This window comes from Oryzias latipes, chromosome 9 (assembly GCF_053564925.1).
Source record: "Oryzias latipes strain Hd-rR chromosome 9, Olatipes_Hd-rR_3.1".
NCBI lineage: Eukaryota > Metazoa > Chordata > Actinopteri > Beloniformes > Adrianichthyidae > Oryzias > Oryzias latipes.
Window position 1 is genome coordinate 13,177,104 of NC_136245.1, and position 7,339 is coordinate 13,184,442.

General features: G+C 41.7%; 1 long non-coding RNA gene across 2 annotated transcripts; it reads left to right on the forward strand.

Moving 5' to 3' along the window:
* The first annotated feature begins 5,319 nt into the window (after nt 1–5,319).
* Nucleotides 5,320–6,910, forward strand: LOC144994552 (uncharacterized). 2 transcript variants are annotated; one of them, XR_013658115.1, is made up of 3 exons: nt 5,320–5,849; nt 5,929–6,059; nt 6,234–6,910. It is a non-coding gene; the product is annotated as an uncharacterized LOC144994552 (long non-coding RNA). The 2 variants fall into 2 exon arrangements; XR_013658114.1 differs by having other exon boundaries at nt 5,929–6,910.
* Nucleotides 6,911–7,339: the final 429 nt, after the last annotated feature.

Here is a 7,339-nt window from a genome sequence, read left to right on the forward strand (position 1 = left end):
CCTCCAGGGCAGGGAACAGCATAACCATGGGAAACTCTGTCATTGATTATCTGGACTGTGAAGGGAACAAGAAGTTCACGACACATCTTTGTTGGCAAAGTTCCTAAAAACTTTGTGCCATTGTTAGTTATGCAATGTGAAAACACAGTTCCTGGTTCCACACTAGCATATGGAGCTAATGGTTTTTTCAATTTCAGTTTTTTAAACTGATACAAACTCTTACAACTCGGTCTTACAAGAGTACCATTTGAAGTGGTGACGGCTCCAGTACTACTATACCCTCTGGTACTATATTCAATAACACAGTCGCTTTTCCACTCAGAAAATTTCTTTGCCTGTAAATTAGGATGTAGTGATGAAGTTGGAATTACAGAACAAACATAACAATCAGATCTATCCCTTTCCTTAGCCAGTAACACAACATACCTATACCAAGAATTTGTCATATACAGGTGAGTTATGTTCATTTTTGGACTATTCAAAACATCATGTTCATCAATACTCAGCCATCGCCGAGAAATGTTTCTTTCCTCGTTGGTGGTTCTTCTTGCAGGTGGATAATGATTCCAAAAGAACCAAATCCTTGTGGTGGCTCCTGTCAGGAGTAGCAGGAACATTAAACAAAATAAACTGTCTCTTAGCCCAGTTTGACACGCCATGGTGGATATGTGCCTATCTTCGGGAGGGAGAGGTTACTAGCACATCACCTCCTCAAGTCCTCTAACAGTGTAGGATCCGTGTAGTGCAAAAGAGATCTGGTGTGCTTTCTTCCCTAAGACTAGGTGGATCTCCCGGTTTCACTGACGTTGAGACAAGCAGCTTCTATACGGCTGCCTCCCTTTGTAGTCAGACTTCCCCACCTAGCAGTTGGAATTAGCCTCACCCAGATGCTTTTTCTTGCAGTGTGATAGATGGATCCAAAACGTCCTTTCAGCAATCTTTACAGCTGTTGGTGTAGTCAGCAGGACTTGGAATGGCCCTTCCCCCCGTGGGCTGGACCAACACTTCCTTTTTATGGCCTCCACAAACACCCAGTCACCAACCTGCACTGGTGAGGTGTCCTGTGGAGATAAAAAGGAATCTGGCACTTGATTTGTCCTTTGCACATCTTTAGTGGTAAACATTTTCCTGAAATAATCCACTAAATTTGCATCATCATCTGGAGAATGTTGCTGTGTAGGATCAGGGTCTGGTAACCCATAAGAACGTCCATATAACATTTCAAAAGGCGTTAAAGGTTGACCTGCTGTGCGTGTGATACGCATGCTTAGCTGAACTAAGTCTATGCAGTCAGGCCACTGTCTGTTTGTCTCTTCCATGCATTTCTTTAACTTTGATTTGATAGTGCCATTAGTTCTCTCAACTAATCCTGCACTCTGTGGGTTATAACTACAATGTCTCTTTAAATCAATACAAAGATGTTGAGCCATTTTGTCTATCACTTGATTTACAAAAAGATTTTTGAATAGAGAATAAATCCATAAGTTGTATAATATTTCTCTAATAAGTTCACCATCCCCCCTGTTGAATCATGGCAAGGCCCATGACTCAAAATTGCTGCCCATTTGTACATGGATTTTGGTAAAATAGGTTTTCCTTCTGTGCTGACATAAAGACCTTGTTCTAACTTTGCTCCTTTTTTCAACCATAGATCTTTTCTTGTTGTGGTGCGCTGTGTTGCATTTCTTTTAAAACATCAGCGGGTGCATCTGCAGTCACATCCTCATTTGTGCATATTTCTACATCTTTTATTGCAGCTTGCTTTTCTGTTGCATCTGCAAAGGCACTTCCTTTAGAAATATGATCTGTTCTTCGTGTGTGTGTCTCACATTTACATCTTGCTACTTTAGATGGTAACATTATAGCAGTTAACAATTCTTTCAGTAAGTCTACATGCGTTACTGGTTTTCCTGTTGACGTTTTTAACCCTGAGTTCTTCCACTGTTGACAAAACAAATGCACTGTAGCAAACGCATATTGGCTATCAGTATAGATCGTAACTGGCTTATCTTTAAACAGTTTGCATGCTTCAGTTAAAGCTGTCAACTCTGCTGATTGTGCTGAGTAATTTCCACGCAGGGGTCCTACAGAACCTTATCTTGAGTTACAACAGCATAGCCTACTTTATTTCTGCCTGTTTCCACTTTCTTTGCTGACCCATCAACAAAAACTATTTCTCTTTCAGTGAGATCTAAAAATTCATCACCAATTGGTTGAATTTCTAGTTCTGATTCATCTTTTATCTTGTCATTTCTTTTACCATCTAGTCAATCTGATTTCTTCCTTTCAGGACAATCTCTCTCTCCCAATGATCTCTCTGTCCACAAATCCAACATCCATCATCAACTTGCTCTGACCCTCTGTTGCCACTTCCTCTAAACCTTCCTCTAAAACTTCCTTTAAAATTTCCTTTTCCACGACCACGATCTCTTCCTCTCTTCACATTCCTTCCAAAAAACACATCACTACTTTCCTCCTGCCAAAATGTAACTGCACTTTGATTCCTAAATTTCTTTTTATTCACCATCACTTTTTCTGCATGAACAGCAAAATTCATAAACTGTTGTAGCGCTCCTGTAGGTAGATCAATGTAATGCTTCCTTATCCAGTCTGCAATCTCTGGTCTCATAGCTTGCAGTAAAGCTTGTTTCAGCTGCTGTCTATAGGGACTTTCATCATTATCATTATCTCTGAGTCCACTGTTAGCTTTAAAACTTCTTCAAATCTGACTCTAAAATCAGACACTAACTCTCCATTTTTTTTTTTAGTTTGACCAATCTTTCCATAATCAGGTCTCATTGGAAATGCTTCTCTAATTCTTTGTCCTAAAAGTGTAAGACTTTGAACCAACTCTTAACTGTTATGCGGAAGAGGTCTGGGTGGATCGTCATCATTCATAGGATTCCTTTACTTTTGCCCAGTCTGCTTTCATAGCAGTCATACATGCTTTCTGACATTTAATGCCATTCAGATGATAAACTCTCTGAACTTCCATCATTTGCCCGTGAGAGATAACTCCCCTCACTGCCTTCCTAACATCCTCTAATGTCCTGGGGCCTCATTTATAAACGTTGCGTACGCACAAAAGAAGGCGTACGCCACTCTCTACGCAATAGTTGAGATTTATAAAAAGCAAACTTGACGGGAAAATGTGCGGTCCTCCACGCAAGCTCTGACCCAGGCGTACGCACAAAAACGGGTGAAATGAGAAATGGCGACACCGTCGGCAGATAGAAGAAACACGTGAAAGTGACAGTGTGTGCCAAATCGTGCTGGCATGTGCTGTGCTACACAATGTGGCACAGCTTAAAAACGTGCCTCTACCCCCTGGCGCTGATTGCTGTGTTGGCCCCGACCCTGAACCCCATCCCCACGCATTTGAGCCAAATGCTGCTGCTGTGCGCCAGCGTTTGGAAGTGATGCGTCGCTTATAAAGAAAAAGAGGTGTGGAAAATATTATTTATTTAAGAATTCCCTCATCGTGCAGTTTATTTCAGTCAGGGCGATCTTGATTTCGCCCAACTCCTTGGCCACCTCTCTGATTGAACTACTGACTTCCCTCTGCATTTCAAGGACTGCATTAGTGAGGAAACGTCCACTGCTGGAGGGTTGAGAGCCGCGTGCCGTGGAGACGCTGGGTCCAGATGGCTGCTCAGCTGCAGCATCGTAACCACTGGCCCCGCTGGAACACCCAGCAACTAAAATAAAATTGTTCTATATTAATAATCTGTAATTGTGTAGCCTGCATACATGTGACTTGACTGCATTCATTTTAATTACCTTAAATTCCGGGTTATAAAGCGCACCCAAGCCGCACCCACCTATTTTAACGTGCGCATCAGTATACAAGCCACTGCCTCGACAAAGCGCGTCCTGACTACCAGAGTGTGCATGGCTCATTACCACACTGTGGGCAGGTACTGGCCTTGTCTCAAGCTCATGTATCTAATTACACCCACATCTGAAACAGCATGGACCTCTATTCTGTTCACAAGTTCCTCAGTTATGGGTTTTTTTTTTGTTTTTTTTTTTTTTTTTTTTAACTTATTGACAAACTAGGTATCATACATAAAATTACTAACAGTAACCATATAATCAACATTACATCCCTCAGTTATGATGAGGAAATTTACATCCGCGATCCCCCATTTCCCATGAGTCTTAGGGGCTAAAGGCGGGGCCAACGCCCGGCTCGCCACACTGTTGTTCGTGTTTAAGAATGAGCAAGGAGCAGCAGTGCATGGAGGGGTGAAAAGGAACAGCTCTCCTTCCACTTGTGTCGCGGCAGCATTATGGTACTAACGGGGCTGGTTAAAAAACATCAGTAAAATAGTGCGCGCCTCAGCGCGATACGCTCGCGCTGAGGCGCACGTAAATATGTGTTATTCACACATATTTACGTGCAGCCAGCCGAGTCACTATGACTCAGAGGTAAATACACTTCTGAGCATGCGCTGTTCTCTCCGTCACGCACCTGACCGGCATTTCCATTTACTGATGGGGGATTTTTTCACGCTGCTTTTAACGATTGCTTTTAACTTCAAAGCTTTATCATATTGTAGCGGCGATCAAGTGCACGTTGGGTCTAATGGCACCAAAGGATTCTGGGATGCGGCCGGGCATCCGTGTTTCTTTTTGTTGAACCATGACTGAAGTGTCTAAGGCTGTGTCCGAATTACCGCCCTAACCCCTATATAGTGCACTATATAGTGCGGTCGCCATTTTGTAGTGCTGTCCGAATCTACAGTTCAAAAATCACGTGCACTAGAAATTTCCCAGATTTCTCTACGAAAAACCAGTGTGGATCGATGCTCACTCGATCGGCGAATATTGCCCAGAATGCACTGCATTCATACCAGAATGCATTGCGTGTGACCCACAATACACCGCGCTTGAATTATTCCAAGATGGCGGACGGTTGCGCGAGAAAGATGACTTAAAAATGTAAGTATATTCAAAAGTATCAAGTATCTGTTGTAAAATATATTTGTAAATACGTAAGATGATGTGTTTAATATGTTATATTCCTCAATCGACAACCTACATTGTTTGGAAGCTTATCAATTTCGGTAATGCTAAAGCTAACGCTAGCGCGAATTAGCGCCGAATGCTAAAAACAAACGCTGTTGATATTACATAAAAAAATGAGTGAGTTCTAACCGTAGTAATAAGTTATTAACACATCTTTTAAATGTGTTTATATATGTAGGGACTGACGAGGATAAGGAAAATCTGATCCATCTGTGGATGGAGAAAGATAGCCTGTTTGTTTTCAGGCAAGCTCGTGCCGGATGGGAGTAAGACACACTTCATCAGATTTGTATTTATTTATCATTAAACTGTAATCGTTGTCATGTTGGGGTAAGGGTTGTTGTTGAAAGAGGAGAGGAGGAAAGAGCACGAAGGGACAAAGAGTGACAGGAGAGTCTGTTAAGCTTACCTGAGTTTAAAATATTGTTCACAAAATGTAACGTCGTCGTTGTTTTTGCAATTTGTTTAATAAATGCAGTAACAAAAATGAATTATTTACATGCATTATTTAAATCTGAGCCATTTTTAACAATCTCAAAAGAATTTTCATATAAATATCAAATGTACATATTTACATTTTCGTTTTATATGTTAACATTTATTTTTATACATCTTAACAATAATCCTGGTCTTCTAGAGTCATGTGTGTCACAGTTGGAGCTGAAAGGAAAGCAGAGATTTGTCCTCGCAGACGGACGCCACTTTACCCGTCCTACTGGTTCCTGCTGTGGCTCAACATCTGTGGCTCCAAGCAGTCCCCTTCGCTGATGCACAGATTGTGCAGAACTGGACTGCAGGCAATGATTTTCATTGCAAAGGTTGGTTTTACTTCCAGTGCCCCCAGAAATATTGCTCTCCTCCTCATCTTCATAATGCCAAATGCTCTCTCCACCACAGAGCATGCCTTGGCGTGGTGCTGGTTGTAACGGGCCTGAAGCGCATTCCTCATGGGTTCCCTGTAGGGTGTCAGCTGCGTGATGGGATGAAGAATGCAGGGATACCCACCATCACCCAAAAGGATCCTTCAGGTGGGTAATGTTTTATTTACATAAATTGGGCTTTTACGTAGAACCTGTGAACTGAGGACTGATCCTTGATTCCCAACAAAAATATCTCTAAATTTGGCATTAGTCACGTACAGCCTGCAGTTGAATGGAATAAAAAAGCTTCCTGTTAAAATAACAAGCTGCATTTTCTTTTAGGGCCTTTATTCTTATGTGGCAGCCATCAGTGTTCCCCACGACCTTTTGGAAGGTGGAAGACCAAGCGAGCTGCTAAAAAACCTGAGGTGACTAATGGCAATTCATTCCCACTGGATGCTGGGTGACCCTGCTCATCAGCTGGAGGATCCGGTCTGCCGTCCTGTGGACAACGTCGCTCACAGTGGACCGTGGCATGTCAAAGGCCCTGGTTACCACACCGTAAGATGTGCCACACGCCAGCCAGAAAAGAAACACCAGGACCTCAGTCTCCTGTACACCCCCCCAGCGTGTGAGGAACCCAAAGCTAATCCACCAGATGCTCAATGGTCCTGCAGGTCAACCGATCTGCGGGTCTGCCGGTCTGGTCTTGTGTGGGACTGACCGTCAGCGTGAAGGGCCACGACAGACACCTTTATGTTGGCAAAGCAGTAGAGACGTGGAAGACCCTGTAAAATAGAAAAATAATTATTTCATTGAGAAAATTAAATCTGATTTTTTTTTAATGTTTCATTTTATTCTGATGTCTTAAATTTTAGTTTATGACGTATTTATAAATGCTGGAAAATCTCGTGGGTTTTTTTGGCTGGGTTTTTGGATTTTTATATAAATATTTAAAAATTAAAGTATTTTTGTTTAAAACAAGTGATATGGTTTGACTCTGAATAAAAAATACTAAACTTTGATCTCACAAGTGTTTCATGTATTTAGACTATACAGTTCATAATCCAGTGTTGAAAAAGAATGTTAAACTCTTACCCAGCAGACTGTATAACCTTGAGCACCCAGAGGAAATCTTCTGAGACGTCTGTTCCTCCTCCTTGCTGTCCTGTGATTCTGCATATCTGCTCGTTTTTGGTTTGATCTCACGAAAAACGGTTGAATTATTGCCAGGAACACGGACAGATTCATATATAAAGCTATTTTCAGTAAGGTAGAAGATAAAACTACAGAAAAAAAATGCTTCCTCGCAAGAGCCCGTAAATCGTTCAGCGGCACAAAAATAAATATTGCCATGGACTAATGACTTGAGGGTTTATTTATCAACAAATACATAAAATCTACACCAATGTGTTTGTAATCTTATTTTTTATAAATCAGCCACGTTT